The sequence below is a fragment of the Cervus elaphus genome, chromosome 4 (genome assembly GCF_910594005.1).
Source record: "Cervus elaphus chromosome 4, mCerEla1.1, whole genome shotgun sequence".
Lineage (NCBI taxonomy): Eukaryota > Metazoa > Chordata > Mammalia > Artiodactyla > Cervidae > Cervus > Cervus elaphus.
This window is the reverse complement of record NC_057818.1, coordinates 40,136,616-40,154,862: the sequence shown is the minus strand read 5'-3', so window position 1 is coordinate 40,154,862 and position 18,247 is coordinate 40,136,616. Positions and strand designations below refer to the sequence as shown.

The 18,247-nt window shown below is 48.8% G+C and overlaps 1 non-coding gene across 1 annotated transcript; it reads left to right on the top strand.

The window, feature by feature from the left end:
- Positions 1 to 15,965: 15,965 nt before the first annotated feature.
- On the top strand, positions 15,966 to 16,038 carry TRNAM-CAU. The gene has a single exon. It is a non-coding gene; the product is annotated as a tRNA-Met (tRNA).
- The last annotated feature ends 2,209 nt before the right edge of the window (positions 16,039 to 18,247 follow it).

Here is an 18,247-nt window from a genome sequence, read left to right as displayed (position 1 = left end):
ACGAATGGATAAGGAAGCTGTGGTACATATACACCATGGAATATTACTCAGCCATTAAAAAGAATTCATTTGAATCAGTTCTAATGAAATGGATGAAACTGGAGCCCATTATACAGAGTGAAGTAAGCCAGAAAGATAAAGAACATTACAGCATACTAACACATATGTATGGGATTTAGAAAGATGGTAATGATAATCCTATATGCAAAACAGAAAAAGAGACACAGATGTACAGAACAGACTTTTGGACTCTGTGGGAGAAGGTGAGGGTGGGATGTTTAGAGAGAACAGCATGGAAACATGTATATTATCTAGGGTGAAACAGATCACCAGCCCAGGCTGGATGCATGAGACAAGTGCTCGGGCCTGGTGCACTGGGAAGACCGAGAGGGAGCGGGTAGAGAGGGAGGTGGGAGGGGGGATTGGGATGGGGAACACATGTAAATCCATGGCTGATTCATGTCAATGTGTGACGAGACCCACTACAGTGTTGTAGGGTGGTTAGCCTCCAACTAGTGAAAATAAAAAAAATAAAAGAAGTGTGCTGAAAGTCACCCTAGGCCCTGAAGGTTCCCACGCCCCCTCCCAAAGGAAGATGCAGCTGCCCAGGACAGAACTGACAACACACAGAGACCCCCGTCCTGGGCTCCGAGCATCATCACCTTCCTAGAGATGCTTCATCCTGGAGAACTTTCTCCAGCAATCCACACACGGAGAGAGCAGGGGAGAGTTGGCCTTGGAGGGAGCAGTTCCCAGGAGACGGAAGGCAGGTGGGGCTAGGTGGACACCAGAGAGGCAACGCATGCGAATTTATCATGTATGGACCACCTGCATTGACCAAAGAGGTTGTATAGTTGCAGGGACAAGGCTGGGAACACTGGCCAGGTGGGAAGCATGTACCTAACCTGGAAATAGGCAGGAAGTGACAGAAGTGGCTGGAGGGAGCAACCACACCGTCTGTCATCGTGCTAAGTGAACGTCTTTAAAAGGTGCGTGAGTTGGAGCACCATGGTGCCCACAGTTAGAGGTGGGGGAGAAAAAAGAACCCAGGAGAGACACAGAATCCCGACTGGAGGGCCAGGAGCTGAGAGAAGAAAGTTCTTCAAAAGGTGCAGAGAGATCCACGGGGTCAGCGCCACAGGCTCAAGTCCCATGGATGTGTCCTGAAGGGTACATGCTCCATCACATTAAACCAACAATAGAAATATCAGTGATCAATGCCAAATGACCAGCTGGTTTCCGCTTATTCAGGGCCCTGACTGATTGGGACCTGCCTGCTTATCAAGAGATTTCACTGCCACTCAGCTCAGTTATGAAGTTTGTCATCATTTGACAACTACTGTTTGGAGCAATAACCACAGGCTGTGAGCTACACTCACACTGGAGTTTGTATCATGAAGAACCTGCCCGTATCGGGCTCCTAGTGGAGGAGACAGCAAATACTTCCAGGGGTGTCCTTGCCTTTTTTGAGTCCCATACAAAATGCTAATCTCTCATACTCTTCATTCCATTGATCCCCTTCCTCTCCCTCCATGCTCACCCTCCACTCTCTCTCCTCACCCCAAGCCTTTATGCACAACTCTTTTTCTGATGACCGATTACCTCTTCCTTCACGGCCCTCAGTAATATTCCAGGGACACACTGTGGCCTGTAACTGCCCTTCTTCGGACTAATCAGGCAAATGATTTATAGGGCTGATCAGTGCTAAAAGAAAACAGGGGGTCTCTCACTTCAGAAAATTAGCAAGAACCACGAGGCAAGGACAGCAGAGCATTAGACCAAGCCTGGGGCCCTTTGAGGCTGCTCACTGTTGTGCACCCCAAAAGCCAGCCCGCACCCTGCGACATGGAGACAGGAGTGAGCTTACTGACCATCAGCCCAGGGCGGAAGAGAACCATCAGTCTGTGACCCCTTAGCTTGTCATAAGCAGGGGATGGGCTCTCATCCCTGACTGTCCCCAACGGGACCCAGAATCTCACCAACACCCCATAAAGGAAATCACTAACACGTGTCAGAGCAGAAATTGCAAATGAAACTTAACAGTAAAGAAAAGCAAGGATCCTGAATGTTAATTTTAAAAACCAAACTGAAGTTGTGAAGGGTGCTTCATGACCACAAAACTACACTCTGAATCACAAAAGCCTGCACAGCAGGCCTGGTTTTGGGACAGGTGTGGTCAGGGCAGCGCGTCCTCAGGGGGGATACTGTCAGCAAACAGAGAGATGAAACTGAAGGGGAGCCAGCTGTGCCCAGGTTGTAGCCGAGAGGAGGATGCCTCCCCGCACCCCAAGGTAGCCTCTCTAAGTCCTGAAGGAAAGAGGCTGTTGCTCCGTACTCCCCTCTCTTGGCTTCTACTTTCCTGAAAGATCCCTGAAGTCAGGAGGCACTCCTCTGAAGTAGGGTATTGTATCAAAGACTAAGCAGCTAAAACCATAGCTGGGTTAACTGGCAAAGAGCTGAAAAACCCCAGGCAAAAGTATAAATGGGGGAAGAAATGGACCCAAAAAGGCAGGGAGGCCACACAATCAGAAGAGTTATCACCTGAGGAGCATCTCTCAGTCAAGGAGACTGGAGCTGGCAAGTAAATCCCCCAGCTTCCTGGTGCCATTTCCTGTGGCTCACACCCCACCTCCGACCCTGTGCCCCCAACCCCAGCATCCAATGAACCACAAGCCAGAAAGCAACTGAATCCCAGGGTGAGAAAATCAGAAGTCTGATGAGTTCGATCATAATGAAACGATCCCAGAATAAAATACTGCCCACAGCAGTTCAAAAAAGGTACCCTCTTTCCCATCCAAATGGAGACAGAGGGCATCACTGTGTCATACCAGAGACAATGAAGGTGCACAGGCCACATTCTACCGAAAAATCAAGAGAAGAGTCACATAGGCCTTCAGAAGGCCATCAGCAGCAAGTCATGGCTCCATAACACAAACAAATCAGGAAGAAAGGGAATGGTTTGAAAAAAGATGCAGTCTCCCAATCCCAGGTGAGATGATGTGTCCAGCGGGCAAGTGTTGAGAGAGGAAAGGGAGCAGTGAAGGAGGCAAGAGTTCCCTGCATCTGGCCAATCGATGCACCCCTGACAAATGAAGCCAAAACCACGCAGGCCCTAATGAAGGCCATCGGCCACGAGGTGGCGCTGTTGCACATCCAGGCCATCAGAAGGGAGAAAGAGCAGGCACTCCTTGAGAAATTGAAAATGGACAACCAGAAAATCCAAGACCCGGAGAAAAAAATTAGAAAAACAAGAAAGATCCTCTAAAATTTACATTTGCCACCTAAACAGGAAAGCCACGACTCCTGTTCTGGGCACAGGATGTTAAAAGAGCTCTTGCCACAGAGGAGGTGGGACCTGCCAACTTGAGACATGTTTTAGGACAAACACACCAAGAAAAAGAGAGACTCTAACAAGCTGTGTCTCTTCAAAAAGTTCTAAGATGTTAAGCAGTCTGCCAGAAACTTCCTGGAAGATGCCCTCGACAACCAGAGGCTCCTGTGGTCTGTCCAACCATCAAAACAGGTGAAATCTGGCTCCGCAGGTCAACTGGGGGTGGGGGCTCTCTCCCTGCTGAAGGACCCCGGCCTGGACTGGAAGCCCCAACAACCACTCCCAGGGATCCCCTGAGGCCTCTAGTGTGGCACCCACCTCCTGGCTGGTTCAGCTGCATCCCACCACAGATGCAACAAACCCTTCTATTCTAGGGAGCTGGATGCCACAGGCTGCCTGTCATTTCCACAATTTCCATGATCACACGGAGACAAAGACACCCACGCCACCAGGAAGACCTCCTGCACCCCCTTGCATCCTCCCACCTATGGTTCCTCTCAGACCTACTGAGAAAATACAACCTGCACTCTCCCCCTCCCCCCACCCAGTAAGAACTTCCTTTTGCCCAAGAGAGTCTACGCAGACAACAATCTGAGGTTTGCGTTTCAAACAACTATCTGACCCCTGTAAAGACCACTGGCTGAGCTGTTTCTCCCCACCACCAACAGTGAGACAGCCCACGAGCCCCTCCTAGCCCCTCCCTGGAGGAGGTCAGCCTGAACTGAGTCCGGCCTGCAGAGGAAGCCCCTCCATCTTGTCCTGGGCTCCTCCAAGGTCTCTTCTGGTCACATAGCTGTGCTCTGCTGAAACCATTCACTTTTGCAGATCTCTGCAGAAGAGCCCTAGTGTCATAGCATCAGAGGGAACCAACTCGATTCCCACAAACATGGCCAGTCCCGGGCCAACCCCATCATCATCTTCCTCAGCCATTCTCCCTGAATCTTCCAAGTGAGAATTCTAAGATGGGACCCACCCTGTGGAGACTGGGCATACTCCAACATCGGCTCTGCTGTCTACATAGCAAATCAGAGGGCTCCACACTTTTGTAACTATTCACACCACAATCCTTGGTGCAGTCTGATCAGCATGAAGAGGTGTCATCTGCAATTAAAGCCAAGACTGATAGCCCTAGCTCCACAGCTACTTCTCACATGGGAAACCAGAATTCTGAACCCACACATCGGTGATGATCTGCAACAGTGACTTGGTCTATAACACGTAGCCCTCAACATCCCAGTGGCATCTTTAGAGACTTCATGATAATGGCCACATTCGCTCTGCAGAGAACCACCTCCATGCTTTAAAGCACCCAGCAACGTTGCCAGGGTACACACATCTTTCCCAATGTACCTCTGTGTACATTACCTCTGTCACGGCATGGCCGTGATGTCACAAGGCACTACCTGGAATCTTCATTATCGAACTCACAGGGACAGCTATGCAGACGACCATCCAGGTATACACAATGGGGAGAGGGACTCAAATGGCCACACTCAACGCTACCAACATGCACCTCCCAGAGCCCAACTTAATGCCAATTCTTCTGCCTGGGGTCTTTGTCAAAACCCCCAAATCCCACAGAGTGCAGAAGTAACTCAAGGCAAAAACCAGCACTCAGTTCCCTCACCGGAGGTGCTCCTTGCTGCACCCTGAGCATTTCCAAAACTTGCTTCTACTGCCTGGTACCAGATATCACAGTCCCAATAATGAGGGACTCGCAGGCTGCCAGACCTACAACCAAAGGACTGCCCGAAGCAGGCCACACATGAGCATTCAAACAAAAAACTTCCAAAGCTTGGAGGAACATTCCTCACTCCTGAGCAGCAACACATCCTGGGGTTTGGAATTCCTGGGGAAGTGCTGGAGTAGCTATACAAAGAATTAAGCAAGAAAAAGAAAGCTTGATTCGACTACGGAGGACGAATCATCATTTAAAAAAAAAAAAAGCCAAAGATCCTCATGGCATCCAGGATGCCCCAGCATGACGGCACTGCAAGTGCAGGGCGCTTTTACATCACCTCCTAAATAGTGGGGACCTCAAGTGCTTCCAATTCATATTCCACATCCCTTCCCTGCTGGGCCTTCTCCTTAAAACCCTTCTCCTCTGGTCTCTTCCCTGCATAAGCAACTACCACTTCTGAAGTTTGTGGTTAAAAAGAAAATGTATTCACCACACAAGGTTATCTCAAGACCTTATTCCCCACAGAATCATTTTAATAGTAAAGGACTTAGGGATTTAGAGCACTACGTATGATGCTCTAAAAAAAACTCTTTGGATTTGAGTAAAAACAAATACAATAAACACCAAGTTCCAGCCCATGCGGATACCCAATCAGATTTAGGAACCAGTAATTCACATCTAAAAGGGCTAGGGTTTAAAAAGTCTGTGGCCGTCACCTTTGAAAACATTTTTGCCGTGCTTTCATTGGACCCTCCAGACGGTGCACAGAAGTAGGCAGAGACTACCAAGGTTCAGAAAAGTAAGCTGGCCAGAGCACCTAACAGCCGCGTTCTGAGGGCTCACTCCGCAGAGAATGTTGCAAAGCAGCAGTTCTCAACCAGAGGCAACCTTGTCCCCATCTCTCCTCCCTGAGGATATCTGGCAATGTCTGGAGACATTTTTGACTGTCACAAATTGGAGGGGATGCTACTAGCATCTCATGGGGAGAGCTAGGGACGCTGCCAATCATCCTACAACGCACAGGGCAGGACACCGCCCACCATGACAAAGAACAATCCACACCCAAGTGTCAAGATTTCAGAGGCTAAGAAAATCCCAACCAAAAGTCACTTGAAATCCCCGAGGCATCCACTCTTGAGCAGCTTATTCTGGAGACAGTCTCCCTGACAGAGGAAACATATTGTACCCAAAGACTCCAAGCTTTGCCGTTTTGAAGGGATGGGGGGTGGGGGTGGGGGCGTCAACAGCCCCTGATGGCCAATCGCGACCACTCTCCTTCACCCCACCCTGCAATGCCAGGCACCCAAGGATACTCAGGTCAGAAACTCTTTTCAGAGTGTATTCCAAAACTTTTAAAGACACTTCTAAATAAAAAGAAACCCTGCTCAAAACAAGCTTCAGCACTTATTACCTCATTTAAACTTCATAGTCATCCTGTCAGGTCGGGACTCGGAGTCACTGCATGACAGAGGAGGAGCCTAAAGATTCAAGCAACTTTTCCAAGGCGACACTGCCAGCGAGTGGCAGAGCCGCAGGCCGGGGGGGCCTTAGGGTCCCAAAGCCACGTGGAAACTCGCGGAAGGATCCCAGCCCACGGCGGTAGGGTGGGGGTGGGGGGGGGGTTGTGGGGGGCACTCCGACCCCAGCCTGGCTCCCACCCAGCTCGCACCTCCTCAAGTGGCCACCCTCCTCTGACTGGTAGTTAAAAACCTCAGAAACGCCCCGCCCGGCCCTCTCGCACCCCCCACCACGGAGGGCGGCTCTCGGCGCAGACGCGGAGGCAAGAACGTGGACGTGGGGGACGTTGACAGGACGTGCGGACGTTGACAGGACGTGCGGACTTGACGTTGAGACACTGACGTGGACACGCAGCGTGGGGCGTGGGCAGCGCCTCCTCCCCCGGGCTGGCGCTGCGTCTGCAGAGAGAACACGCTGTCCCGTGTTCTTCCCCGCTGTGTGGGTCTCCGCAGGTGCGTCTCTGGCTGGCCGCTCCTTTTCCGCTGCAGCCACGCCTGCCTGTGGCACCTGTCGGAGCTACTGGTTCATGGAGCAAGTCAGCGCCAAGGCCCCTCACTTGTGCATTTAGGGTCCCCCAAACTTGCCTGCTGGCTCCATCCGCCAGGAGCCTTTCTGTGCTCCTCGGAGGCCAGAAGCCAGCCAATACCTGTATGTCAATGAGCAGTGGCGAATCCCTGAGGTTTCCTTATTTTTCCTTCATTAAACTCCTCGCTTCCCTCATTTTTGTCTCATTTTTGTCCTTCAGGGGAAAACTTCACTTTCCTCCTCTGACTGGGGAATGATGCAGCACATTCATGCCCCTGGGTTCGTCCTGTGTCTTCACTTCCTGGTGATCGAGCTTTAATTTGATCACGGGGTTCCTGCTGAAAACCACCCAGCAGGGCACCTTTGCATCCAGAGGCCTGTGACAGTCAAGAAATAGCATTTGGAGAAACTGTTCAGAGGCACATTTTTTCTTCTACTTTACATGTATTCAGATCTAAAATTTTTGTTTCAGAAAACAATAGCCAACCAGATTTAATGGATATTACCCCTTTGCCCTGTGTGCACCAGATCAGTTTTTTAAATGAGTAAACGTTATTCTAAAGCTCACCCACCACCACTACCCTGCTATTCCTTTCTGTAACCCACCCCTACTCTGGGACAATCACTATATGAGTCAACAGAGCATCCTTTCTCTGGATATTTCTTACTGGTATGGGACACTAGTGTAGCCAGAAATCAGTATGTTATACCTGCCCAGTGAGTTCTGACAACTTACAGAAAAGGCATTATATTGCCCATATCTGGACCCTAATGGACTCATTCTAAAACAGCCCCAGCTCCTTTTCTTGACTGAATATCGGATCCCTGCAAATGGGCAAGGGTGGCTTTTTCCATTTCAGACTGGATGGGATGAACCCTGCCATCTAATGGAGGAGAAACAAGCCCAGAGAGAACTGAACATGTTGAGATCACAAAGTCAGTGGCAAGGTAGGGAATAGACCTGAGCTCTTGGCCTGGGCCAAGGTGCATTCATGATATGGTGACATCATCAGAACCTTCTTCCTCTTCATCCCACAGAGAGTGGGCTCTGTGGACGGGGCCCTCCTTCCCCACTGCACTCAGCCTGGAGAAGAGCCAGCCAGTTACAGGAAGCTGTGACCTGAGGCTCTCAGCTGCTAAAATTCCGCTTGAGGGCATCCTGCCACTGGAGTCAGCATTTCTGGTCAGGAGGGAGAGGACTAGGGCACACAAGTTAAGATCTAGGTGGAGCCAGAGCGCCATCTGCTGGCTAACTGCTAAGTAACCCAAATCTTAGGTCTACCTCTTAGGATTTCTTGTGATCCCCACCCAGGAGCTGAGGGTTAGATTGAGGGCAAACCCCTCCTGGAGAGATTTTTCTTTTTTCTCTAGATTACCCCTGGGGGAATCCCCAGGATTCCAGATGATGATAAAATCATATCCATCGTGTACAAGACCCTTTTTCTCTCTTACTGCATCCCTAACCCAGCATCATCTATTGATGGCTTTATGTGACCAGCCACTGGATACAGTACTTCGAGGACTGGAAACAACAAGATACTGTTCTTCCCACAGTGGAATTTCTTGAGTGAGGCAGAAAAAGAAACAGTGAGACAAATATTTGATGGTAGGCAGTGGGATGGAGGGGGTAGAAAGGAGGACCAAGTACCATGAATATGGATCAGAGGGGCTCTAATGACAGACAAGGTGTTTTAGCTGAGTTTTGAGGAAGAAACAGGTAGACAGATGTGGGGAGAGGGGAAAGCACTTGTGGGGGATGGAACAGACATAGCCAATACCCCTTCTTACTAGTCCCATGTCCCAAATGCTTCCTCTTCCTCCCTCCAGCCATTCTAATTCACCATGGGTCACAGTGGCTGTCCACCTAGAGAAGCCACCCACCTTTCCTGGCTGCAGCTCCCCTCTCCCACCAGGTCCGTCTCCAGTGGGATTCCTATGACTCTCCCAGGTCTCATACCTTGACCCTGCCCATGAACACCAGTTTCCTGGATCTTGCACAAGCCCGTCCACAATCTGGATGCTTGAGAACTCAATATGTGGGAAATATTTCTTATGCAGGGGATTCAGCAAAGCCTAAACCATCCTTTATCCCTAAGAAACAGAATTCATCCCAGGAAAGGAGAAAAAGTATGAAGGTGTCATGCCAATAAGTTTTTTGCACGTTCAGAGGAAGGAGCAAGATCCCTGCAGGCCCTTATGGCTATTATACGTCCTCACTCATGGCAGGGTGGGTCCTGATGGTGCAGGGAAACCCGGTCACCCTGGACAGCAGCATTGCTTTCTCTAGCCTTCTGATATTCCTATCTCATCTGGGGAAAATCAGCTTGAGCTAGAAATCTGTGCTGCCACCAGAAGGCAGCAGAAGACCACAGTTTGACCAGAAACCAGCTCCTTTGTTACATTCTCTGTCCACTAGGTGGCCCGGTGGTTCTTTACCTTGGCTGCAGATCAGCTTCACCTAGGGGGATTTATAGGAACACTGATGCCAGGATCCCACCCCCAGAAATTTTGATTGTCCCAGGGTGCAATCCTAGCATCACATGTTCTGGTCTCCCAACAAAAACTTTATTTTTGTTTAATGGGGAAAAAATAAAGGAGGAGAAGCAGCAACCTCTCAGACCATTTTTTTCAGCTAGGGTTGAGAACCACTGAGTTAGGCCTTTGTAACCCAATCGTGGTTCACAGACCAGCAGCATCAACATCACCTGGGAACTTGTTAGAAATGCAGAAACTCAGGACTCATCCCAAATCTCTGAATCAGAATCTGCATTTTAACCATATCTCCAGGGGTTTTGTGTGCATATCAAAGTTTGAGGAATGCTGGCCCTAGTAATCAGAAGGGCCCTTAGGGTCGTCTTGGTGAAAGGTGAAAAGTCGCTCAGTCGTGTCCGACTCTTTGTGACCCCGTGGGCTGTAGCCTACCAGGCTCTTCCTCCATGGGATTTTCCAGGCAAGGATACTGGAGCGGGTTGCCATTTCCTTCTGCAGGAGATCTTCCCAACCCAGGGACTGAACCCGGGTCTCCCGCATTGTAGGCTTTACCGCTTTACCGTCTGAGCCACCAGGGAAGTCTTAATCCAGTGCCAAATCTAGTTTAGAAATGCAGAGACTGAAGCAAGAGGGGAAAGTCCATTTTCTCAGCATCACTGGCCGTGCACGGGTGGAATGGCACAGACCTCAAGACACTGACTCCCAGTTAGTACTCTTTTTCCCACAGCACCCAGACCTGGGCCTGGGCATCAGATGGCCATAAATGGTGGTGGGAGTTTGATGAGGTTTTGGAACTTCCCCATAGCTCTTAGTGCAAGGACAGTGGGCATCCCAGAGATGGCGAAAGTACCATCAGCTCAAGGAACTTCCACCCAAATATATAACTCAACACACAGACACATGATATCACCCAAACATAACCTCTCACCTTGAGTGACGCTGTGGAACCATCTCTAAATCTAGGAAAACAGAGAAGAAAGAAACATCAGTGTGGACGGAAGTGTAGCCAGGGAAGGCTTCCTGTAGGCTGGGCTGGTGAGAGGGGTGGGTGAGATTTCAGTGGCTGGTGGAGGGAGAGGCAGGTTTCAGGTCAAAAGGCCAAGATGAATGAAGGGTATTAACAGGTCAGGAAGGGGGTTTGGTAAGACCAGGAAACCAAGTAAGTGTTGGGCAGCTGCGAGAGATAAAGCTGGGTTGAGGGAGTGGCTCGGGGCTTCCCTGATAGCTCAGTTGGTAAAGAATCCGCCTGCAATGCAGGAGACCCCAGTTCAATTCCTGGGTTGGGAAGATCCCCTGGAGAAGGAAGAGGCTACCCACTCCAGTATTCTTGGGCTTCCCTTGTGGCTCAGCTGATAAAGAAGCCTCCTGCAATGTGGGAGACCCCTGGGTTAGGAAGATCCCCTGGAGAAGGGAAAGGCTACCCACTCCAGTATTCTGGCCTGGAGAATTCCATAGTCTATGGGGGTCACAAAGAGTCAGATATGACTGAGCGACTTTCACTGACTCACTCACTGGGGGAGTGGCTCAGAACATAGACAAGACCCTGAAAGCAGACAGTGGACTGCTTGGTAGAGTTGATTCAGATCCTGGGCTGGAGGCCACAGGGAGCCATAGAAGGTATTGGAACCAGAGGGAAGTCTGGGCCTTAAAAAGGCCTTCTGGGATATATTGGACATGATTCAGTGGAGGAAGGGGCTATAGGAACCCTTACCCTGGGAGCTTGCTGAGGGCAAGACTAGAGGCTCATTCATCTCAGGGTCACCAGCATTTTCGTACAGCCTTGGCCTTGGAAGGTCTCCTCTAGCTGACCATATCCTTGGGAGGCCAGCCTTCAACACAAGGGCCATTTAAGACTCAAGGTCTAGAGCAGAACAGGAAATGTAAGTCAATGCTCTTGTGACCTCAGGCTTGTTCCATCACAGAGTGGGGACCATAACAGAAATTCCCTCATAAGGTAAGAGTTGCCGTGATAAGACACATTCTACGCCTGGTGTCTAGCTGGTGCTCCACATCATGACGGCTCTATTCTACTTCTTAACCCTTGTTCTTCCCAGGGCTTCATAAGCTAGCACCGCCTTGGTTATCTCTTTGAGTTACTCCTTCGATCTCTTCCCCCTAATTAATGCTAGCATCTGTTGAGTACTACACCCATATCAAAGCACAAGCTCATTTAATCCTTCAATAATGCTTTGAGATCAGTTCTATTCATTCCCTGATTTAAAGGTGAGAAAACTCAATGACAGAGTTTTACATGCACCCAATAAGGGTTTGAATTGGGTTACTAGATCAAGCACCCCTCTCTTAACCACACTTTCATACAGCCTCCTAATGAGATGGCCCAGGACTCTGTGGCTCCTCCATGACTTTCAAGCTACACATTCTCCCTTAATAACTCCTCCTCTGGCAGTTACAAGGACAAATCTCAATTTTTTTGTTTTTGACCTTCATCTTCTTTGATCAACAGACCCACATTTCCAAAGGCCAGTATCTACATGGATGTCTTGTCTTCTTCTGAAGCCTAACCAGTCCCAAGTTCCCAGCCCTGTCCTCTAGCCTGAGCCTGGGTAACTCATGCCATGTACCTCCTAACTTCATTCTATCTAGAAGGGTGGCCATGCCGGTCTCCATCCCCAGTGTGGGATCCTGGAGGACAGACTGTCTCCTGGTGCCTCTCAAAGACCTGAGCACACTCAACACAGGACCTACCTATCTCTCCAACCAGCGTCCCCTCCCTGATCTCTCATTCTGAATCACAGCACTGTATCCTTCCTTCATCAGGTCCTCTAAGATCTGAAACTTTTCCTGGACCATCCCTTTCCAGCAGGCTTCTCATTCCCCCAACAGTCTTCTCAACTCAGAACTGCCTCCCAACTGCCTCTTAGATTGTTCCCTTCCCCCACATTCCAAAAGCCCAACTGCTCCCTGCCTCCTGCAAGCTCAGGCCAAATCCAAGCCCCCTTCAGTTTTGTCCACACTCTGGCCCCTATAAGAGTTAGTTCCAACTGAGTGTCTTACTCAGTGAACAATAAACTCCTTGGGGGCAGGAGCTGTGGCTTTTTATTTTTTGTCCCCTTGACACTGATCACAGTAACTAGCATAGAAAACCACTAATAACATATTTGAATAAAAGAATTTGGGAATTCAGTTAAAACAGTGTCTTGATTCATAGGGAACATTAAAAAAAAAAAAATAAAACCTAACAACTTGGAACTTGTATGTATTCATGACACAGAAACATAAAACTGCCCACTCCCACAGTCCAGGTCACTCTGGCCCTTGCATTGCACACCTGCCCTGTTTTTATTCATTTATTTCTGTTTTCACACACTAATGTGTGTGGACTATTCATTCAAATACTTCTTGAGCTAATGAATGAAAGAGATGTTAATGGTTACCTGATCCAAGAGAATTTACAGCTGAATACTGGAAATACCTAGGAAGTTTGTTAAAAGTACAATCCCAAAGCCCATTCCCAAAATTTACTGAATCAGAATCTCTAAAGGAAGGTCTGAGGGCTTCCATTGCGATTCATTTGTTTTCAACTTTTAACTTTTCCTTCTAAAGTACTTTTCAGACTTATAAAACAGTTTGGAAATAATAAAGTTCCCATATACCCTTTACCCAGCTTCCCCAAATATTAACACTTAACCTGTCATGCAATGATCAAAATCAGGAAATTAATATTGATATATAAACTCATCTACAGGCTTTATTCAAATTTATGCAGTTGTCCATTGATGTCCTTTTCAAGTTTCAGAAGCCAATCCAGGATCCCATTGGGCACTCTAGACCTCCCTTCCTAACTCCCCTCCCTCCCCCTACGCCCTTGGTCACATCTCCCAACCTCAACCCCAAATCCTCAGATCTCCCAGTCCTTTGTAGGCCTTTCTATAGAGAACTCTCTACAGTAATCAATCAATAAACTAAAACTAGTTCTGTGTATCTGCTGTAGAGGATTTAGAAAATTCCAGAGCAACCTCTGCCACAAAGGTAAAGGAATCATCTCAAGGGAAGAGTAAAGATACAGGAAAGTGAAGGAGAAACATTCTCTGTTGGTTCTGGGCCGCCGAACAAGAGGAGCTCAGGACAGAGGGGCTTTGTGGGTGACCAGCGTCAGATTAGGATGTGTGGGTAGGTGGAAGGAAGGCAGGAGCAGAGGCTGGGAGGGAGGCTGGAAGGTTCCGAGTGGGTGTGCAGGATGGCACATGGCCTAATTCTTCCAGCTGAGAGACCAAGCTGCAGAGCCCTGAGAACTATTTCCCCAAATGTCGTGAGGAGCCATTCAGGATTGGGCTCAGGGATACTTTGGCCCGCTGGAAGAGCTGCCTGTACCGCAGCCGGTTTCTTCCTGTTTTCGGGGCAGAATTTGTACCAGGCTAGGATGACCCGGTGGAGAAGGCAATGGCACCCCACTCCAGTACTCTCGCCTGGAAAATCCCATGGACAGAGGAGCCTGGTAGGCTGCAGTCCATGGGGTCACTGGGAGTGGGACACGACTGAGCGACTTCACTTTCACTTTTCACTGTCACACATTGGAGAAGGAAATGGCACCCCACTCCAGTGTTCTTGCCTGGGGAATCCCAGGGACGGGGGAGCCTGGTGGGCTGCCGTCTATGGGGTCACACTGAGTAGGACACGACTGAAGTGACTCAGCAGCAGCAGCAGCAGGATGACCCAGCGGAGAAGGCAATGGCACTCCACTCCAGTACTCTTGCCTGGAAAATCCCATGGACGGAGAAGCCTGGTAGGCTGCAGTCCATGGGGTCGCACAGAGTCGGACACAACTGAAGCGACTTAGCAGCAGCAGCAACAGCAGAATGACCCGGAGGGGAAGCCACAAGGTCAAGATTGGGTAGTGGCTGAGAGAGAACAAATGCCACGCCCTGACTCCCGGCCATGTGAACTCTTTGTTCACTAAACAGGCTCACAGAGTCTAGGCCAGAGGTGGCAGTCAAGAGGGGCCTGGGGGTGGGGTCCAGAACCTCCTCAACCATCCTTCTGAATGTGGTGTTCCCAGGGGTGACTCAGATTCTGTCCCTGCATTACAGAGCACCCAGTCAAGGAGGAGACGCACTGGGAACAACTGAGAACAGCCTGGAACCGCAGGATGCAATACAGTCACGTAAGCGCCCTGGGAAATCAGAGCAGCCAGAGGGAACCGGTGTGAACGGCTGTCCAAGAGATGACCTGAAACCTGCGTTCAGCTGTGCACCAAGGACCTGAAAGCGGCCAGGGCAAGGGGCTAGACCCACCAGATATGGAAATACACTGTTCCCTGGTGAAAACAATAATTCCACAAGGGCTGAGGGAAAGAATAAGCCGCCCAGCCCAAGGTAGTAATCTTACCTGGTAATAATCGTTGGATAAACGGGATGGGGTAGTGATTCCTCTGTAGTCATGCCTTCTGGGCATCGGCGGCAGAAATTCCCGTGAAGAAGTAAGGAAGGAACGCTTTCTGACTTATATGTTCTATGTTATATGTTCTGCCCATCCACTCATTCATCCATCCACCCTGCATTCTTGTAACAATAACATTTTAAACCCTGCCTAGAGGGAACGCTGCTGCTCTTCTGTTCTCCAAAATGCAATGCTCTATATGTAATAAGGACACAAAATGATTTGAAGGAGAAAGCAGAACCACAAGGTTGAATAAACGAGTAAGCTGGCAAGTCCAAGGCAATCATGGTTTCTCCCTCCGTTTTTCCAACTGAATTCACATCCAAGAGTCTTCTGGAATCTTCTCTCCCTCTCCTAACTCACCCCCACTCCTAAGGCCGGCTCAGGGCCTGGAGAGTTCACGCCCCAAATTCTTCCGAACCCCTCTCTCCTCCTCCCGCCGGCCTGCCCTAGCCCCCAGGTCCCTTCCCACCTTTCAGGGACGCCCCCCGATGCCCATCTGCAGTCTTCGTCCAGCCGGACACCCGCCGTTTGTCAGCAACACAAGCCCGAGCTCACTCCCCGAACGCTCCGGCGACAGTGGCCGTCTGGGCGGACGCCCCAGCGCCGCCCGCCTGCGTGCACTGCGCATCCCCGCCGCCGGTCCTCCCGCCAAAGCCAGGCGCGTGCTCTCCGGTTTCCCTCGGAGCCTGTGCCCGCGCGGGACCCTAGCGTGTCCTGCCCCGCCTACGCCTGCTCGCCCCGCAGAACCCCACCGGCCGCGCGCGCCCTTCCACGCCTGGCGAGCGCGGCTGCACGAACCCACCTCCTCTCCCGACCCTCTGAGCTCCAGGCAGGCGCGGGACTCCCTCCCGCCGCAAGACGGCTCCTCTCCTCTCCCGGAAGAGGAGCCGTCCTGCCCCAGCTATCCCGGGACCCACCGGCGCTCTGCCGGCAAACACCGACTCTTGTTAGGCGATTAGGCCAAAGGAAGCGGCTACAGGTATTTTCCCTTTAATGATAAAGAAGGACTTTTATTCGTCAGCCCTCTTAGCGCAGTGGGCAGCGCGTCAGTCTCATAATCTGAAGGTCCTGAGTTCGAGCCTCAGAGAGGGTATGACATTTTGCTGCCATTCACAGAAAATGCTTTCCGGGATAGTGTTTACAGAGGCCCTGCGGACCCAGCAGATAGAGGGATCCCCACGTGCTGCCAGAGGACACGGTAAATGCGTAGGTCCACAGAGAGCCCGTTCAACCACAAGCCACAGCCAGAGGGTCGATCATTGTCCCATCTTCCTGCGGGGAAATGGATACAGCACTGCTGAGTGATTAAATTCGTCTGGCAACATCTCTGAAAAATGTTTCCTAAACTACTTCTGACTTCCTTTCCCACTTCCTCCGTGTGCTCCCCTAATGGATCAGCGGTAAATAATACGCCTGGAGCGCAGGAGACGCGGGTCCAATCCCTGGTGGGGAAGATCCCTTGGAGAAGGAAATGGCAACCCACTTCAGTATTCTTGCCTGGGGAATCCCACGAACAGAGGAGCCTAACTGGCCCCAGTCCATGGGACTGCAAAAAGTCAGACACCATTTAGCAACTGAAACACGACCACCTTCCTCTACTCGGATCAAGGCCGTGTCTCCACATTCTTTCTCTGCTGCCTCCGGCGACTGTATCCTTTCTACGGTCCAGACCCAGTTTTCAGTTTCTGGGAAGACCTGGGCTGTTAGTGCAAGTCTCCCACGTGGCCCCGGAAAGCAAGGTGACGCCTGGCATTGATGACCTAGGAATGGCCAAACTTTAACTATAGCTTTAGCTAAGTCCTTCCATTCTTTTTAATTTTTTTTAAAAAAATCCTTCAATTTTTGATTTTTCAGTTAACAATAGCTTCCAGTTTCTTTGTGATTTAGCCTCTGCCAATTATTTAGGCATATATTTCTTAATTTCCAAAACAAAGAAATTTCTCGTTTCCTTTTTATTGTTTATTTCTATCTTAATTGCATTATGGTCTTAGAATATATTCTGTAAGAATTAAATACTCTGAACTTTATGGCTCAGTATTTAGTCACGTCTTCTGTTTGTTATTATTACATAATTTTATTTAGATTAATATCAAATTAAACAATGTCCTGAGTTAATAATAAATTATATTATAAATATAAATAACTTATTAATATTATTATACTCTATTATTCCAGTAGTTTTCCTCTATTAACTTGGAAGCTGTACCCTTCTTTAGTATTCTTTTAGTAATTAGCCTTGAAATTACACTACTCTTTGACTTATAGTGACTACTCTTAACTTGGACTTTTACCTTCTTTCCACAAAAGTAGAAAAAGTACAGTTCTCTTATTTTATCTTTTCAAAGTCTTACTCTCCCAACTTACATGCCTTTTTTTCAGTTCTCTTGGGTATACATCTAGGCGTTGAATTGCTGAGTCATATGGTAACTCTACCTTTAGCATTTTAAAAAGCTACCAAACTGTTTTTCAAAGTGGCTGCAATGTGTTCTATTAATACAATCCCACCAGCAAGTTATGGGGGTTCCAGTTTCTCCATTGACTCAGCAACATTTGTTATTGTCTGTCTTCTTTATTCTAGCCATCCTGCTCATGCAACATTCCTTTGCACTGTGGGTTTGGTTTGTGTTTCTCTGATAACATTGAGCTTATTCCTGTGCTTGTTGCCATCTGTATACCTTCTTTATAGAAACAGATATTCAAATCTTCTGCCCTTTTTAAAATCGTTTTGTCTTTTGCTGTTGAGTTTTAAGAATTCTTTACACATTTTGGATATAAATCCCATACCAGAAACATCTTCACAAAGGTTTTCACCCCTTCTGTGGGCTGTCTTCACTTTGTTAATGGTTTTTCTTGAAGCCAACTCTTTTTTGACAAACATTACCTTGAAGAAATAAACAATGCAGATAGAGTTTAATCTGTCCTTTTTATCCTTTTATGATCCAGTTTCTCTACTTTAGTCTCCAGAAATTAGAGTTGAATCTGTCCTTTTCATCCTTTTATGATCCAGTTTCTCTACTTTAGTCTCCAGAAATTACCACCTTGTGAATTCGATCTTTAGAATTCCCTACCTTTTAAAAATACTGTGTAAAAAACATATAGACACTTGGAGTCTAATTGTTACTATAGCCCAGGACAGGACTACTGTTGGACCCTACTCTGTATATTTTTCCATGGAAGCTAAATAAATATATTATTGAGAAGCACAATGGCCATAGCAGGAGTCAGCAAACTACAGCCAGCAGACCAAATGTGACCCACTGCTTATTTTTATAAACAAAGTCTTATTGGCACACAGTCACATT